The sequence below is a fragment of the Calonectris borealis genome, chromosome 6, assembly GCF_964195595.1.
Source record: "Calonectris borealis chromosome 6, bCalBor7.hap1.2, whole genome shotgun sequence".
NCBI classification, from domain to species: domain Eukaryota; kingdom Metazoa; phylum Chordata; class Aves; order Procellariiformes; family Procellariidae; genus Calonectris; species Calonectris borealis.
Window position 1 is genome coordinate 39,035,965 of NC_134317.1, and position 19,403 is coordinate 39,055,367.

The window sequence follows — 19,403 nt, forward strand, 5'->3', positions numbered from 1 at the left end:
CTGGCCCTGTGGGGTTTAGGGAGCCCTGTGGGGTTTAGGGGCCCATTGCAGCTGGCCCTGTGGGGTTTAGGGATCCCTGTGGGGTTTAGGGGCCCATTGCAGCTGGCTCTGTGGGGTTTAGGGAGCCCTGTGGGGTTTAGGGGCCCATTGCAGCTGGCTCTGTGGGGTTTAGGGAGCCCTGTGGGGTTTAGGGGCCCATTGCAGCTGGCTCCGTGGGGTTTAGGGATCCCTGTGGGGTTTAGGGGCCCATTGCAGCTGGCTCCGTGGGGTTTAGGGAGCCCTGTGGGGTTTAGGGGCCCATTGCAGCTGGCCCTGTGGGGTTTAGGGAGCCCTGTGGGGTTTAGGGGCCCATTGCAGCTGGCCCTGTGGGGTTTAGGGATCCCTGTGGGGTTTAGGGGCCCATTGCAGCTGGCCCTGTGGGGTTTAGGGAGCCCTGTGGGGTTTAGGGGCCCATTGCAGCTGGCCCCGTGGGGTTTAGGGAGCCCTGTGGGGTTTAGGGGCCCATTGCAGCTGGCCCCGTGGGGTTTAGGGATCCCTGTGGGGTTTAGGGGCCCATTGCAGCTGGCTCTGTGGGGTTTAGGGAGCCCTGTGGGGTTTAGGGGCCCATTGCAGCTGGCCCTGTGGGGTTTAGGGAGCCCTGTGGGGTTTAGGGGCCCATTGCAGCTGGCCCTGTGGGGTTTAGGGAGCCCTGTGGGGTTTAGGGGCCCATTGCAGCTGGCTCTGTGGGGTTTAGGGAGCCCTGTGGGGTTTAGGGGCCCATTGCAGCTGGCTCTGTGGGGTTTAGGGAGCCCTGTGGGGTTTAGGGGCCCGTTGCAGCTGGCTCTGTGGGTTTTAGGGAGCCCTGTGGGGTTTAGGGGCCCGTTGCAGCTGGCCCTGTGGGGTTTAGGGATCCCTGTGGGGTTTAGGGGCCCGTTGCAGCTGGCCCTGTGGGGTTTAGGGATCCCTGTGGGGTTTAGGGGCCCGTTGCAGCTGGCCCTGTGGGGTTTAGGGAGCCCTGTGAGGTTTAGGGGCCCGTTGCAGCTGGCCCTGTGGGGTTTAGGGAGCCCTGTGGTGTTTAGGGGCCCGTTGCAGCTGGCCCTGTGGGGTTTAGGGAGCCCTGTGGTGTTTAGGGGCCCATTGCAGCTGGCCCTGTGGGATTTAGGGATCCCTGTGGTGTTTAGGGGCCCGTTGCAGCTGGCGCTGTGGGGTTTAGGGATCCCTGTGGTGTTTAGGGGCCCGTTGCAGCTGGCGCTGTGGGGTTTAGGGATCCCTGTGGGGTTTAGGGGCCCATTGCAGCTGGCCCTGTGGGGTTTAGGGAGCCCTGTGGGTTTAGGGGCCCATTGCAGCTGACCCTGTGGAGTTTAGGGAGCCCTGTGGTGTTTAGGAGCCCATTGCTGCTCACCCTGTGGGGTTTAGGGCATGGGAATACATTAGGCTGCTGTATTCATCCTTGGGACAATTGTATTATATAAGGGATTTTGATTTTTTGTCCATGTGTCCATTCTTTAATACAATGTGTAAAATCAGAGCTCAAAGAAAAGAAAAAAAACTTATTGCAGGAGATGGTGGGAAACAAGCAGAAAAGAGGGAATCCCAATTATGTTTGCCTTCAGTTCCTTTTTCACTCAGCTGTTCCTTGTTTAGTGAATTTCAGTCATGTCAACATTGCCTTGCATTCAAGGCAGGGAGATGGACTGTGCTTTAGTATTCAGAGAGGTAGCTCTAGCATCAGCAAAAATAATATGGGGTCTTCTGCTTATGGCCTAATTCACAGCCCTGTATTATGGTCTTCCCTTCCATCTACAGGTCAAAACAATATTCGCTGCCCTCCTTCCCTCAGGCACAGTTCAGTATTAACTTCCAGCATAAGGCACACCATTTCGGCTTCAGAGTCTTTCTTTTGTCTTTGATTCATCTCATATTCTTTTTTTTTTTTCCCCCCCAGATCACTTCAAGGCAAAGATGCTTCTCCCAAATTATCTTGTCTGTTCTTGTTGCCCACCGTGCTAAGGAGTTATGTTTCAGTATGTTATTTTCTAAATGGTCACTTAGGCTTCATTGGACTTTTTGCTGCCCAGGATAAATCCGGAGTATCTCACTGTGGCTGTCACCTGGAGCCCAGGTAAGTGACTCATGATTCGTCCTTAGTAACGTGCCCATGCAGAATAGGGAATGAAAGAAGGAAAAGAGCCTGAGAAGGACGCTGCTCCCGTGTTCTCACTCCAGTGCCAGTCACTCTGAGGTGTTTGGGGGTGGGGGGCTTGTTTGTTTGCTTTGTCTGAAAAGGGTCATGCTGGATTTACTGAAAAAAAGCCATGAAAGCAAATCTGTTCAGAACACGTCTAGAGACTAATTTTGTGTGGAAGCAGCTGTCAGAGTAGACGGGGAAAATGGTGAGAAAATAGGCTCCAGTAGCCTTCCTGGCAGTCCTACCACAAAGTTAGCCCTAGAAAAATCTCAGTTTCTGAAGTGACTCACAATCAGTGGTTGAAAAGATGTCCCAAAATCTTTCTACTGGAGAGAAAAGAACAGTAGCATTTTCTGCCCCACAGCATTGTCTAAAAGACAATCCTTACCGAATTTTAGCAGCATAAGTATCCTAGCTGCTGGTGGTCCCTACTGGGCTGGTAGCATGTCTGTGGGTCCTGTAGTTACATGGATAAAAATGATGTTTCACAGTCCTCCCTGAAGAATACCTTAGGATGCCTGGGTGTCTGCTCCCCCCTCATTCCAGTGAGGATGTGAATCTCAAACCTCTGCCAGATGTTACAGCTGCCTACTTGGCTTCCTGCCTGAGGACTTACTGAAACACCTCCTACCTCAGAGGAGATGCCTCCTCCTGGGGCCACCGCCCTTCACTGGCTGCAGCCATCTGTAATCTCACCTACCGCTAATCTCCAGCCAGTAGGTGCCAAAGTTGGGCAGTGTAGATGTGGACTTGCAAGTGGCCTTTCCAAACTGGCGGTTTGGCATCTACCCCTCTGCATAGCCTCCTATCAGGGTTGGTTCGACCTCAGACAGTGGCCTCCATGCTGTGGACCAGATGGGCTTGGCATGGTAATTCCATAATAATAAATGTGAGGGTTGCTTGTCCTTTGCGAGTGCGTGCTGTATGTGAGGGAGGGCAGTGAGTAAGGATAAGGTGTCCTTCATGGCCTCGTTGGATAGAAAAGGGGATTTGGGAGGCTCTGTGTGGAAGTGCTCCACAGAGCATGGTCATCCTCACTATGCGGGAACATCCTGGAAAACTGTACAGACAAAGCACTTGGTGGTGGGAGAGGTTTCACCTGTGGAAAAATCGCCTCAGGGATGTCTCGGCGTGTTCACAGAACTACTGCAATACAAAATTTTGTGGACAGTTAGGAAATGTAATGCAAGTCTTGGCATTTATCTCCCCATCACTGTTTTGTTTCTTTTTTGTGGTGGCTTCTTTGTGTTCAAGCTTCAGACAGTACAGAGTAAAAGCAAGAAGCTTCCCAGATGTATTTATTAGCCTCTCTTACACATTATTTATTCAGCAGCAGCATGGCTAACGATACTACATATGTAGGATTGATGTCCGAAGTGTCTGAAGGCATATGAAAGATCAAAGTCAAAGATGTCCTTTTCCTTTTTTAAAATAGCAATTTTGAATATTGGATGTTGTTTAAGCTGTAATGCTATGTATAAAACAGTGATCATTCTAGAAGCTTTGCTATTCTTTAGTATTAGAGCCATGGCTCACTGTATTTGATCTCAGTAAAAACTCCAACCTATATTAAGAGATGGAAAATCTCAGTGCCATTCTGAATCTAAGTAGATTTGTTTTTGGAAAGTAATGCAAGCATTGTATCCTGGCATTATGACAGCAAAATTTTTCATTTTAGAAGGATATCCAGAAGGGGGAAAAAGCATCTTATTTTATTGGATTCTTTTTTCCAGTTCGCAGTAAGCATGATTGCAGATGGCATTGATTGTTTTTCTTTTAGCAACTTCTATGAAGAGATCAAACCCTGAGTATTGGTCACAGAAGCTGAACTAAGCCAGTTGATTGTATTGGTAGTATATCTGGGGCAGAGCTTACCTATATCCTGCCTGCATTTATTGTGGCCAGATGTTAAGCTAAGTATTCAGTAAAAACCAATCCTGACTTTATATGCACACACAGTGGTGGGCTTTGAGCTAGCGATTCCCATTCAGATCTCAGAGATGTAGTAGGTGGTTCTGTGAAAACACCAGCTTACTGCTCACTAGGAGGCAAAAGAAAGTCAATTGTTACTAGGAAGGGAAAAGAGCACAAAACTAAGAATGCCATTATGTATGTCTGTGGCTCACCTGCATCTCAGATACTGTATTTAGTTCTGATCTGATCTCAAACAGGATAGCAGAACTAGAAGGGGTATAAGTTGTAGAACTCATCAGGCCAAAAAAAGCTCATCAACTGTGTGGAATGGCTTATGTGCAAGGACTAAGTAGCTAGGCTAGGACTATTCAGGCTGGAAAAGAGACATCTAAAGAGGGCTGTAGTAGATGTTTGTAAAGTGTTGAACAGTGTCACAAGTGTTAACAGGGGAAGGTGACACACTGGCTTTCAAAGCTAGCAGACATCAACTGAAATGGCTGGAGCAGCATTCAAAGGGGAAGGAGATTATTCATATAGTTAAGCTGTGACAGGTTGTCAAGTAAAAAGACACCATTGTGCTCGTGCACGGTAGGTGCTGACTTCTGGGAATTACAAGATTGTGTTAGAGGATGTTGCTGCCTGGGTTTGCTAGTATGCTGTTCCCTGAGCATCAGACATGAAAGGTGGTATTGGAGGATTTCGTCTGAGCTGGTGTGCCTGATACTATGTGTTATATTTTGCTTTATGACCTGTTAGCCTGGGTAGAGCAGTTAATAGCCTAACAGTTTTGTAATCATCTCTCTCCATGTCGGCAGCAGCTGCATCCCACTTGGGCTACCAACGCATCCCTAACTGCCGTGTAGCTGCAACTTGTGTTACTGTGGCTTTACCCTGCTCTGTTGGGGCTCAGCCACTAGGTGCCCCTGTCCCACAGGCGAGAAGCTGGCGGAGACCTGCTCTGCCTGGCACACGTGAAAGCAGCCATGCGCTGTTCAGTGGGGCTGCGTGGCTGTTTTCTGCCCTGAGTCATAAGCAGAGATCAGTGGTTCTGTGCATCAGGCCAGAACTCTTTGGAGAAACGCACGTAGCAATCCTCTGTGACGTTTTGCCATTTTCTCCTCTTCGTGGACCGTAAGATTTCGACCCCCAATGCAATGGGAATCCATCCTTTCTTAGCAAATGAAAGAGAGAGTTTGGAGAGCAGACCTGATTGAGAAGAGGAGATCAGTAAGGGCTGTGTGGGGCAGGAGCAAAGAAAACCGGTCAGGAAACTGCTGAGAGCTGGATGAAGCACTCTGTTTTGGTGGTGAGGTCAATGTAAAGTACATCTGGAAGACAGTAGGGTTTGCTGAGACTTCGATACACTTTGATCCCTGGACAGGGCTGACATCAAGTCAGATTTCTTTTGCTTTACTGTGATGACTAAAGCAGTTCTGCGTAGGGCACTTGCGTCCTTAACGCTGTCTTTAAAGTTCAGTGTGAGGATTGGACATGATTGCCGATGTGGGTATGGCTGATTGCTCACCCTGACTCTGTATTTGACATCTGTCTGCCCCTGCCTTCACCTTTGCACGTCTACAGGATGAGCAGTGCACAAGCATGACTGTTGACTTGTTTGCTTAGCTACGTGAACAGTTTGGGGTGGCAGTGACCAGAGTCTTTGTGACACTGAGCGATAAAATTAGGCTTTACAGGTGATCTAAGGACTCTGAGGGGCACTGAAAGGACCCTGTTGTTTCATTTGGTACCCTGTGAAGGTACCCTTTACCCCTTCCTTATGGAATCTGCTATTGCTCAGGGTACAAATGTTTTTTGGGGAAACTGTTCAGTGTCATGTTTTTAAAGGACCTTCAATCTCGAGTGTCTATACCATCAGCAGTTGGGACAACCAGGCAGCACTGCAAGATCTGTTCTGATCCAGCAATGCTTTGGCACCTGTGCCAGTATCTTGATATTCATTCTCCAACCCACTTTTATAGCAATAGATTTATCTAGATTTGTCCTAGTTACTAAATATGTGCCATCAGGTCCCAGGTTTGCCATTCTGGCAGGTTTCAGGTATCTGCTGTTTCTCAGAGCACCCGTCACTCCTCCTGGATTCCCCACCGAGATCACTCGCCTTGATTCCTGTCCGCTGCCCCTGCTAGGCTTGTTGCTGATTGTTGTGTTTCTGTGGCTCTTTCCATCACTGGAGAGGGAGGTGGTGGCTGGCTCTGGGGATGGACTTCTTCAGAGCATCTCATCTCCTTCAGGGAAACTGGGTAGAGATCGGTCCATTTCAGGAATGCTGTGGCCAGCATTTTCAGACTTTAGATCGAAAAGGGAAGGCAACTGGTGAGGAAGGAGAGATTCCCATTCTGATGCAAAGCGAGTCAGAGCAGGTAGTGCACACTCAGCCTCCTACTGCTCGGAGATGGGCTGTGATAAAATCTGTGGCTCAATTGCAGCCCAAAATGTTTCCCCGCAACTGGTATCCCAGAAGTCTTCCTGTAGCTTACAGAGCCTCTTACAGCCACTCTTCCCTCCTGCAGGTAGAGTCAGTGAGTCACACACCTACAAGAGGCAGGTATTCATTAGCATCACCTAACACAGTCCCTGCGCTAGTAATAGCTGTAATTAACAGTGTCAGTACACAGAAGCCCTGAGACAGCTTCTAAATAAACTGCTTTAAATCCTGCCCCCTATAAATGTGTAATGCCACCTAATCAACCGAATTTCCTACAGATTTCTGTCTCCTGTTGAATACTCCAGAGGCTAATAAGCTGTGAACTTCTGTTGAACTCTCTTTCTCATGGTTCAGATGTTCAGAATGGCTCTTTGCAAAGAGTATCCAGTGTCTGGTACGCCCCGAATGCAGCTGGGTGCTTCTTGGAGTGAAGCTGGGCTTGGAGTTACCTTGAATGTAGAGGATGGAGGTGGTCAGATTGCCCTTTCTGACACATTTTTAATTGTGTTGACAGTTTTATGACTGAACAGGGACTGGAGTGTTAATCGGTCGTTAACATAAGCATGCTAGAAACGGTGGTAATGAATCTTTGTATCTGGTGAGTATCTCAGCAGGCGGGTGTGGTGAAGCTCCTCTTCCTCCTCTGTGGTGCTGGGTTTGGTGCTGCTGCGTGCACCCCTGAGGTTTATGCGTAGCACACAAAGAAAATACATCAGCAGGTGACCCTCATACAGCTCTGCTGAGGCTGGACCTCGCTGTCCCCAGGGAAGGAGCTGCCCCTGACTAAAACACTGGGGAAATGCAGGCTTGGATGTGCACCTCACCTTAGAGAATGCTATTTCATACCTCAGATGTGTCCATAATGCTGCGTGCTTTTTTTCCTTTCTTTAAAAAAAGCAAGCTGCTGTGCTGAGGCTTTGGGAGGGAGGGCCCATCCCGGCTGGCGCAGGGCCAGCCCAGCTGCCTGTCACTCAGCCACAACCGTGCTAGCAGTGCCAGGAGACAGCGCCACGCTTTCTTCTCCAGGGAGTGACATCTCTGGATGGGTCGCTGCCTGGAACACAGGAACAGAGCCTGCTGTGTGCCGGAGAGTTTCTTGCTCTCCTTGTCTTTTATATATTTTGCCATGTTTTTGTTTTCAGAAGGGCTTTTTAAAGCTTAGCCATTAAGGATTGAAAATATTTTGCCAACTCATAATGTTGCTCAAAGCAAAGGGGCAGTTTCCTCGCTACATTCTCGATCTCGTGGCTTCCCACCTTGCAAGAATAATGTTTCATCTCAGTTCCCTTTCTTGTGACTTCTCTTATGATGCAGATGAAAGGAAGAGAAATTAATTGCTCAGAGTATAGGTGTACATGTTGTACTGAAGATATTCCTCCTCAAGGATTCTGTTCTGCAACTAACTAATTTCTAATTTCTCATTTTCTAATTTTCCCTTTCAAGGAGTTTTCAAAACAGTGTACATTGCAAACAAGAAGAAACCTAGTGCACAAGGAGGCCTTCCCAAAGAAGGCTCTTGGATTTAGAGGGGTGCAGGTGTTTGGCACTTAAAATGTCTGCCACTCAGCAGATTATCATGTGCTCACTTGGCTAGATTAGTTGATGTTGTTTCCAGTTTGATAGATTGATGTGGCCCTTTGCAGGCAAGCCTATCCAAGAGGCAGGAGAAAAAACAAGTGTGAAACCAGAAATTCCTTCATTTGGTCAGCAGCAGTTCCACGAGATACAAGCCATGTATCTTGCTGTGCTCAAGCCATGAAGTTCATGAGCTTCTTTTGTGGACTTGTCTTGTGCTGAATGGATTACGAACGCAGGCAAAGCAACCAAAGGTTTGCCTGTGAAGGTCTGTGTAGATTTACGCTAAATGACACAGATGTGGCTTTAGTGCCTGTATATTCTTCAGCCTCGGAGCAATATGATGGAAGTGTCCCATATGTATTATTTTAGGCACGTGGAGGGTGGGAAAAGGGTGTGCATAACACCACAGCATTTCCAGTGTGGTGAGTTTGAAAGCTGATGACTGTCAAAACGTAAAGAATTTCTCATTCCTTATTTTGCTTGGATGATTTGTAGTTATTGTTTATTTGCCCTGTGGAGAAGCCTGAAAAGGGTTGCATCGTGACTTTTCCAGGGGGATGCAAGCAATGAAAGGATTAAATTAATCTCAGTTCACCTCGTGATCATTTGCAAAGCTGGAGAGAGTATATATGAGCTACTGGCAGGATGGATGGAAATGCTGTTAGGGACCTTTACTAGGGAGTGCTGTGGCTAATGTTATCAAAATGGGTGCCGTCCCAACAGAAGGAACTAGGTTGATACAGAGATTTATCACGTCTTTAGCTGTATCTCGTGGAACCTATTTCCCTGGAAAAAAAGGCAGAATTGGCAACAGAAGGCAGTCTGAATTGCCCTAGCTGCAGCTATATTCATAGCTGATACGGGGCTGGTGCTTAAACACAGGTCTTCATATTTCTTCCAAATCATCTGGATTTTTGTTTTCCTCCGGGTTCTTGCTACTGAAGCAGCAGCCCTTCCTGCCTCTCCCATCCAGTTACTGAATCTTCTTGTGCCCGTGAAATTACAGTCCATCTGTTCTAGGAAGCTGATAATGAGAGGATGGTGGTAAACAGAAAACTGGAAGCATTCACAGCGTACCAGCACTGCTGTTCTACCTGCTGGATTGCACAGGTAAATGTATTAGGGTCAGAGCTCTGATGAAAAGAGTATATTTTGCCAGGATGAGATGTTGTGGTAAGGGTCAGGAGAGGAGGAGGGCTGGGGCAAAGCCAGAAATTTGTATGGGTAAAGGTTTTAAGCTTCATGTGAATCAGCAGAATAAAAAGTTTGAGTCTTTTCCAAAGTCATGGCTTGAGACCAATTTCTTTTGCTGTTGATGCTGGAAATCAGACCCATGCTGCCCAAAATGAGCTTCCAAGTTCTTCAAAGCACACTCCTGAATGTGCCGCAGCTGCAGGGGGGATTGCTAGGGGCAGAAGGGAAGGAGAGAGACAATTAGGTTGTCTGGAAAGGTTAAATGTGATTGCAGGAGTGCATGACTAGCTGACTCCCTGACTGGAACAGGAAAGAGGTAACACTTGTGTAAAGCTTTCTTTTGTGGATGATGTCCCTAACAGCATCTCCATCCACTCTGCATACCAGCTGATATACTCTTTCCACTATATCATTTCTGAATACTGTGTGCTTAGTTCAAACGGTGCTTTCTGTTTCTGTGACTTCTTGCTGCTCAGAGGCAGGCTGTGTGAGGCTCAGACAGCAGCAAGTTGTATCCTGGTTACCCGTGGCCCTCCTGCATTGCTTGGAAGAATTCAGCAGTGCTTCTTTACAAAGTAGTCTCTTGATAAGCTTTCTCACCCCTAAGAGTCTGGTTTAGAGAACTCATTTTTTTTCTGCACCAGACATGCTATGACACTTCAGATGCTAACGCTTCAAATAGTCACTGCCTCCCTTGCTACAGCTTTCATGTATCAGCTTTGGTGGTCCTGTTCTGTAGTCTGAGAGACCCCTGTGCAATAAGGGATGCATCTGATTCCTGGACAGCTGTCTGAGATGGAGATTATGCTTGTAAGAAGCCTGTGTTACACAGAGTGGATGCGGTAATATGCAGTTCTTCAGACAAAGCAGCACTTCAATTTATTTTTGTTCCATGTTTGAACAACCCTGGGCTAGGCTTGAACCCGAGTTTCACAGACAACATGTCAGCTTACCATGGATCATAATAGCCAGTGATCTTGGATGCCTCACTGTATGGATACCTGCTATTTAAGTGCTTCTGATTCTGAAGGGTCTGTATTTTTCAAGCCTTATTTCCTCCCTCAAGTCAGAAATGACAAACTGAAGCTCTTCTTGACCATGTGGCCTATATAAGCCAACTCCTCATCTTTGCTGTGATCTCCAAAGCACGTGCTGTTGTTGACACCTCTGTGATCGGAGTAATGAAATGAAAACTTTCCAGTTGTACTTAGCTCTTGTGGATTTTTCAGGTTAGTGCAATTCCATTGCACTGGCTGTGGTAGTTTGATTGCTTTGATTATAATGGATTGTAGCATGATGGAATCCATAGGAAGTGGAAATAAATGAATAGAATTGATTTTGTTTTATTTATGACAGTGAATAAAGATGGGAAACTGAGTATTTAAATTACTTTAGTCAGTACAGGAAAGTGAATAAGCTACCTTTGTACTACTCTCCTTTACAATTTGATTGCTCATTTTACTAAAATCTGATAATATTGTAACCACATCTGTTCACGAAATTAACTATCTGAACACTAAAGCCTGTGTTTAGAGCTCTTAGTTGAAGTAGGCATAAATACCCCATGTATATTTGATATATTTAGGCCCCAGCTTTGATTCTTTTGGGGCTAAGCCAAGCCAAAGTGTTTTGTTTTTTCTGATAGTACTGTACCATGTTGACACTGCCCTGACTGTGGCTGTGCAAGGAACTCGATACCAGCTGGTTCAGAGGGCTGTTGGAGGAGCATTAGCCAGATGGGCCTTTTTGGTGTCTCCAGCCCTGTGGTTAGCTACTGTGCTCTCGTGGGGGGAGGTCTGTATGCTTAGAGGAAGAAGGAAAAGCATCTTGTGTTACCTTGGCCTTATCAGTGTGAACTGGGGCTCCCTAGTTTTCCTCAGTGATCATCTGCTTTGTCTTTCCTGAAGCTGAATGAGACAAAATGGTTCAGTATTTGAGATCCTGCCTTCTTCAAATGAATGAAGAACTAGGACCCTGCTGCCTTTGGATATATAGTGATTTCTTCCCATGGGATGGTTAATTTAAACCCCGCTGAACATCGGTAGGTGTCAGAGTGAAATGAGTGACAGGGACATTACAATACAGAATATCTTCAGGGAAAGGGCAGCCTAACTGCACCCAAAGCCTACAGCACTGGTCCCCCTCACATGTCTGCCAGGGTTGTTTGCCCTCTTAAAGCGTGCAATAAAAGCCCCCGCTCAAAAGCATAGACTCTCTTTAAGCCAACTGGTCTTTGTGGGGAGGAGCCTGTTTCTGGGGGTTTTGCTAAGGAAAATGCTAGTATAAAGGGCTGTATTTGTTGCAGTACAGCAGTATGTATTGCTGGGTATAAAACTTTATCAGGTGTCTCTCATCCCCATGGAGCATGATAGAGTTATATAATTAACTCACTCAAAGTTTCCTCGCTATTATAAAAATATTAGCTGAATAAACAGTGTTGGAGTTCTGGGGTTAACGTCCTGAACACTTACCTGACAGCATCAATTACTTCTTCAAACCTGTTTGCTCTCCTGCCCTAAAAATATTTTTCAGTCAGTCAAAATGATGTTCCTTCTCCCCCTTTCCAGCTAGATGACGTTACAGATCTATACAGCAAGAATTTGCTGTGCTCTTTAGAGAGAGATCTCCATCCTCAGGCATGTATCTGCCTAATGCGTATCTATCTGTAAGTTAAAGCAAATGCTTCAGTGCATAGCCCAGTGTAGAACAGCCAAAGCTTTTTATCTTTTTTTTATCCCCCAGGGTAACCACAGGAAGAAAAAAAAAAAGTAGGAGTGCGGAGAAGAAAACAAATTTTGCAAATCCTTACAATCTAGAGCACCAGGCATGAAGCAACAAGAAAAATACTGATTGATCAGGGATGCTGTATATATGGTGAGAGGCCAAGGCCATGTTAAGTAACTCCAATGAAATGTTAACTCCCCCTCCCACCAAAACCAGGAACATCTAGCACTGCATAGACTGGTGCTAAAGAGTAAGAAACTAGGCTGGAGAGAAATGTTGTGTATTTCCTTTTCAAAGAGTAAATATATTTATACCAAAGGCAAGATTAATTCTCTTGAAGTTAGGGAAGAAGCTTTCTGTAGAAAACTTTCTGTATCTTCTCATATAGAATACTTCAGTTGGAAGGGACCTACAACGATCATCCAGTCCAACTGCCTGACCACGTCAGGGCTGACCAAAAGTTAAAGCATGTTATTAAGAGCATTGTCCAAATGCATCTTAAACACTGACAGGCTTGGGGCATTGACCACCTCTCTAGGAAGCCTGTTCCAGAGTTTGACCACCCTCTTGGTAAAGAAATGCTTCCTCATGTCAAGTCTGAACCTCCCCTGATGCAGCTTTGAGCCATTCCCATGTGTCCTGTCACTGGATATGACACCTGTTGTAGTAAAAGAAATGTTAAAGCATATTATTAGTAGAGTATTTCCTGCTCAGGACAAGCTTGGTTGAATAAGGCTGGGGGATGATACTTTACCTAAATACTCAAGGTACTAGCCCATAAGCTAATCATCGGGACTGTCATGTGTTCCACCATTTCAGTGGAGCTGCTTTTTTCCTCAAAATGAGCCTAGCTTTAGGCCTGGTGTAGTAATGTGCTGGGAACAACGAGCCTGGTTTTTTGGGTTTTTTTTTTAGTCCAGGGAATGGGTAGCTGTCCCACCAGTGGCAGTTACTGTGATTCATGTTTCAGAGTGCCTAGCTGCGAGGACCTGTTGTTCTAGGAAATGCATATGTCTATAACATGCTCTTCTGATCTGGTGCTTATCTCTTCTGCAGATGCTTTTTCTCGCTCTACTCAATTCCTTACTTCCCTTCTGGGTCTCCCTAGTCATAGATCTGAGATCACAGACCACAGGGTGGTGTGTGATGGGTCTGGCCAAGATCCTCTGTAGATGTCCACCAAGAAGGTTGGACCAAATGGTCTGTCCCAGGTCAAAATGTCCATGAAAACAATTTGGTCATAGAAGTTTTGATTTCAGTGAAGTTATATTTAACTGGGAAAAACGGACTATCAAGTCAAAGAAAAATGACAAAACTGTCTAATGAACACAGTATGTGCCTGTGCGAATGCACATACACAGTTTTATAGGCATAAATTAGCAGCTCAGGGACAGTTTATGTTGTAGCCTTCATTCTAGATAAAAACCTATTTATTTATAGTCTAATCAAGAGCAAGTCAATTTTGTTTTCCTTTGCTACAACAAACACACTGGGGTATGATACCCTATCAAATATGCACCCATGATAGGACTGCCACAGAAGGAAGCAAGCGTAACATGAATCTTGAGCAAATGTAGCTAATCTTGCATTGTAAGGTCATGTTATTTTTAAACTGTGTAAAGAATGTGTAGCACGGGGGAGAGAGTGTTTGCGTAGCCCATTTGATTTGTTTTTATTTCATAAAGCCAGTTTGGCCTTTTTAGTGATCCACGGGAACAGGCCAGTGGAATGTATGAGCCTCTGGAATCACAAGGGAAAAGGGATGACTCCTAATCCTGGCCCCCATTTGTAAAAATGTCTTTTTAGAAAATGTCAGGGAATGAGAAATCTTGCTGCCTCCAAACATCTTCCAATAAATAGAGCTCAGCTCTGGACTGAAGTCAGACACTGCAGACTCCTATCGAGTAGCTCTAAGACTCCTGGGGCCGGTCTCCCTTGGTTGCATCAACATGAAAATAAGAGTTGTGTCTGAGGTGTGGTGCTCAGTCGTGGCACTGGGAGCAAACTGCACTTTGTATAGTCATTATTACCCCTCGGGCAACGCTCTTCTGGCAGCGCTCAGTTTTAGCTAGCTAAGGGTTTTCTGAAATCGGCCTTTTGGAATAATGTCAGTCTCTTTCAGATACTGCAAGGGTTTTCTCTGTTTCTTCCAAGTCAGCTGATCTAAGAGGAGCTGCTAATCCCAGTGGCAATGGAATTTGACCCATTTCCAAGACGTTGATTCTTTTTCTCTTGCTGAAGATAAGAGCCTTATCTTTGTCAAGTTTGGGTGAAGCGTGGGCTCCGTATCCCAGACTGCAGATGCGTGTACCCTGGGCTGCTCAAGCCTTAAAGTTTAATCTCCTTGAACATGGATTTTCTCTAACTTGGGAATAGATATATAACAGTCTTGTTGTCAAGCATTATATAAACTTTACTGGTCAAAAGGCTGTCTTGATTACTCCTTATGCACAAAATTTGGAAAAGAAGGGAGGTGCCAAGGTAGGCAATTCAGAATTAACAAGCAATTTGCCTTTTTTTTTTTTTAAAGCTATCTTTCACATGGGCTTGGTTTTAGACTTTCGATTATTTTGTTACAGTATTTTTTCCTTTTACAAAATGAAAAGTCTTTATTGGCTTTTAAAACTATCATATAAGATGTTAACTGAAACTGTCACAGGGCCTATTGATTGATCGATAACACTTTTGTATCCTGAATCCCTTTGGATTTGCTACCGCCCCTGGATACTTTGGTTGTTTTGAGGCATGTTTCCTTCATTTTATAAAACTGCATTGGGCACAAGGGTCTGTTTCCACTGCTAAGTATTTACCTTGCAGAACTAAACTACTATTAGCTGTCAGCTAGACTGAACTAGTATTTTTGAAGAAAACTGAAACTGCATCTCAGTTTGATTCTGATGCTTTTTGACATTTCAATTAAAATACCAAAATGAAAGACTTAATTTATTTTTTTTTAACTGAAATTTGCTTTTTGGTTTGTGTTTTGAAAACAAAAAAACAAAAGGAAAATTTTAATTTAAAAGAGGAAAAATATGTTTCTCTAAAAAAATAAAATGTTCTGCAGTAGTTCAAATAACTACTTGCAGTATTTCATAAAATCAGATTTTGAGCAACTCTGTTTAAAACGTTTCTGTAAACTTTTTTGTTTGTTTGGTCTCCCAAACAAAAAGTGACATTCAGTCAGAATTAGGAAGATGTTTCAAGGTACAGTTACTGTGTTTTCCATCCGAAAGTATGAATGTATCCATGTTTTTTTCAGATTGAGCTTTTGTCAGCCAAAGACCCCCGAGGAGAACAGGCTGAATTTTGCACTGTATCTGAAGCCGTCACCACCTGAGGGCTTTGCGCATCTTATTCAAAGAACGCTTGCACATTGTGTTTTCCATTAATTTACATTGTCTCAGGGCTCAGATATGTGAGTTCTCCTTCCCCTAGACATGCATGTTTGCTGTGAGCGAGGACTGCAGGGTTGAGACTTAGGAATAAGATTTCGTTGTGCTGTTAAAAAAAGATTTCGTACTGTTTTTCATATTGATTATTCCCTTCTGCAGGAAATAGTTAAAGTTTGGTAGGATTCTTGCCATTTCTAGTGTGAGGTGTTAGTTAGCAGAGATAGCAGTCAGAATCTATCCTTGCAGGAAAAAGAATCAAGTAGAAAAGTGTATGAAAACAAAGGGAAAAGGTGTAAAGACAGGACTTAATTCTGCTTTTCAGGCTGAGTTCTACAATCCAATCACAGATATCAATAAAATCTTTACAGCTTTGTCTTTGGAAGCACATAAAACTGCCCTTGTATTCTCTCCATACTTAGCTGAGTCTTTGGCTAGTAGATGCAGAGGATGAAAAAAATAAATGATTGTGAAGATATAAGAAGGCCAAAAAAAATTAAACATCTGATCATGTAACTGATCTGATATGAACTTGCCATCATTATGATGGCTGTGAGTTAAATTTTTCCATATGTTCTCCCTAACAGTTTTTACTCAACCATGTTATTCAATAGCTGTTTTTCTTCAACAGGAAGGCCTTTCTCAATGACACTCGGAACTGAACAGAGCAGATTTTCTGAAACTCTCCGCAAAATAAAGCAGTCAGCATAAGGAAACAATGGAGTGGAGTTGTGGATGAGTGCAGACTATGCTGCCCCGATACGTTTTAATCTGGTGGGTAAAACTGCATTTAAAATCTTATAGTTGAATGTTTAGTTTATATAGTTTAAATATAGTTTAAAATTTTATAGCTGCCATGCTTACAAAATCGTGCATGACTTTAGGGAATAGTTCCCGGTGAAGGCAGCAGGCCTATTTATAAAGTAAGGCATCAGCTGCCCTGTCAGGCTGATGTGTTGCTGGTTGACAAATCAGGGGGATCACAGAGATTTTGAGGGAATTACAAGAGAAGTGCCTGCCATTACCACACAGGCAAATTAAAAAAAAAAAAAAAAAAAAAAAAAAGCAACAATTGATTTGTTCATTCTTGCTTTTTGTTGTGTTCCTGTAAGTGAGTAGTAATGGGGGGAACGGAACTTCTGTAGACAGGGAGGGTTACTTCTTTCCTCTGAATCGTGCTCAAGGGAAAGCAGCTTTCTGGACCCATGGAGTGTGGTGGGCAGGAGAGTCACTTCAAGGAGCTGGGAGAATGTTACTCATGCAGAGAAACTGTGGAAGGAAGCAGAGAACAGAAAGCCAGGCCTCAGGGGTAGAAAGGTCTAGAGCCAGAGAGGACTGGGCAGTTTGCATCTCAGGAAGGCACTGAGTTGGCTGGAAAACAAGCGGCAAGCAAGAGCACACCTATAAGGACACAGTGGGCAGCTAGGAGCAGTCCATTTTTAGTTCCTGTTCTTCTTGCCTTGTCACTTGGAATTGCTTCCATCCAAAAAAAAAAAAATCATCTGAGTTTATATTCAATTAAATTTCTGTCTTTTATCAGTTTAAAAGCAATTTGGTATTCTTTGGGAAGCTCAGGGTAGAGAAATGTTTAGGGTGAAGTCTAGTTTACTTGGACTATTGTCACATCCAGTCTCTGCTTTACTGAAACTGGAATAGAAGGATGAAAGCTCACAGTTTTATCCAAATGTATGCAGATCTATGGTAGAATAATAAGTAAAAGAAAAGTCAACAATCAGCAATGCTTGGCTTTTTCAATAACAACCAATCTCTCCATCTCTGAGGAATCAAGCAGGTGGATTTTTAATAAGGTTTATTTGGCTTGTCAGTAAGTTAGGCAAGCAAAGAAAGTGGTTATCAATGTTTACGCCACATGAAGGCACTCTGCAACAATAAGAGAGCGTACAGGCTCGGATGTCTGCTGTTTACTCAAAATTTGACTGAAACTGAAAGGGAAGAGGAATTGCTATGGCCAAACTTTGATCTTTTTTCCATCTATATATTTATTTGTAGTATAATTCTGTCAAGGTACCAGTTGGCAGGAGCTGTCAGATCCCAGGTCTTGCAGCAGGGATTAGCCATTCCCCCAAATCATGCTTCGTACTAACCTGCACGTATTGTTCTGCCAGGTTTCATGAACTTTCCCAGTCATATCTTTGTGGATATGCAGTATGGTTCATGTGATGTGAATTCCCAACCGCAGGGAAGTGCCAGACTTGCCTTCCAAGCAGGTGTGCTGTTGAGCTGCACACACAGAGGAGATCTTATGCTTCCACTAAACTTTGATCTCCAAGTGTGAGTTCTAGAGAGTCAATCTGTGCAGGCAGAGTGGACACAGCCAGTATTTCTAGCTGTCCAGAAATCCTGAATGAATATATGAAACCATCAGTTTCTGCTAATGCAGAATTTCTGTCTGGAAAAAGATAGGATCTAGCAAGACTTGAATTTGCTTGAATTTGAAATGTAACTTTTTAAAATTTACCTTCTGTGCTGAAGTCAGAACCATGTCTTAAAATTTTTTATCACATCTACAAACCTTTTTTTCTGAAGTTCTCTAATAATGAACTGCTACTGTTTGGCTGGACTTCAGGAAGAAGGAAAAACGTCAGGCTGTATGATCATGTGAGTTGGTAAGGGTGAATCAACATGCAGCACCCGAATCTGAAGATTGTATTTTGATCTGCTATGAACTTCTCCCATTAAAATTTAAAATACCCTTTTCTCCAGACCTCCTCTAAAATAGAACAAACTATGTGGAAAAAACCACGTTCTGGCTGTAGCTTAAATAACAGAAGTCGGGAGAGCCGAGGGGTAAGGCTTGCACTTGATTCTTATTCCCTTCAGTTTTTCTCCATATACTCAGGTGAAGATTGGCCTTAGTTTTGAAATTCTTGGCTTGTCGCACTTTGCATCACAATTACTATGTTTTCTAAACATTCTGGGTTTTGCTTGAAATGCTTCATTTGATCTAAGATTGACTCAAAACAGCAGATCTAAAAGTGTAACTGAGCTTGCTTTCTCTCCTGCAGCAATCCAAGAGGATCAGGTGATGGGGGATGCCTGGATGCTGTTAGTTAATTTGCATGTGAACAAGATAACTTCGGTTTATTCCCCCCCACACACTGCAAAAAAAGTAAGTTGCGGTCTCTGAGGTAATGGGGTTTGACAGAGTTGTTAGCAGTATTCTGTGAACAAAAATTGTTACCTAGCTCAAACTTACTGTTGTATCCACTGCAGTGATCTTGCTTGAGAAACTAACACCTGATTAGAAAATATATGGCAAATCTTAATATTACTCAGGTGCTTTCGAAACTCTTCCTATAAGTACCTTGGGAAGCAAGTGGAGCTTGCCTTGAAATGGAAGACAGGGTTCCCAAATCACTTTGAGGGCTTTTCTGCTAGCTGTAGGGATGGAGGAGAGTATTTGTCTTGTTCCCTGTGGCAGGAGAGAATTTCATTTTTGCTGGCACCATCAACTATTCTGCTTTTCCACTCAATATTTTTGAAATGTGTTTTAGCTGGGGCAAGACGGGGTGGTCAGAAATCAGACACAGCCTGACAGATGGCAGGAGAGATTTCCAAAAGCATCTGAAGGACTTAGGGAAAAAAACTCCTCTCTGATCTCAGCTACAAGAAGGAGAGTCCAAGCAATTCTCGTGGGCTGCTTGCTCATCCCAATCCAGGGAAGACTTATGCCACTGGAGCTCCACTGAGCTGGAGTCAGTTACTTGGGACTTGCACTGATGTGAATCTGGGCCAATGTGCTCACAAATTGGCTCTGATCTCTTGTCTTTCAAGTAAGAACAGAACTATCTTGTGATTTTTACAGAGAACTTGAAAATGAAAAATCCTGCATAGCTTGATTGCTTATAGCAGCGCTTCCCAGCGCTGATGAGTGGCTTTGGGAACTTCCATTTTGGGGCATCTAAGCAGGGCCTCGAGTGCTCTGAGCAGTTCTCTTCCGAAAATCAAGCAGTTTGTTTTAAGCCTCTGA

The 19,403-nt window shown here is 44.3% G+C and overlaps 1 protein-coding gene across 1 annotated transcript in view; it reads left to right on the forward strand.

Annotated features, from left to right (window-relative positions):
• Nucleotides 1-1,211: 1,211 nt before the first annotated feature.
• CPS1 (carbamoyl-phosphate synthase 1) overlaps nucleotides 1,212-19,403 on the forward strand; it is a 116,561-nt gene continuing 98,369 nt past the window's right edge. Inside the window, exons 1-4 of the mRNA XM_075153733.1 lie at nucleotides 1,212-1,819; nucleotides 1,925-2,101; nucleotides 16,044-16,186; nucleotides 18,439-18,542. The gene's annotated coding sequence lies outside the window, so the exon portion shown is untranslated. The remainder of the gene's footprint in view (nucleotides 1,820-1,924; nucleotides 2,102-16,043; nucleotides 16,187-18,438; nucleotides 18,543-19,403) is intronic.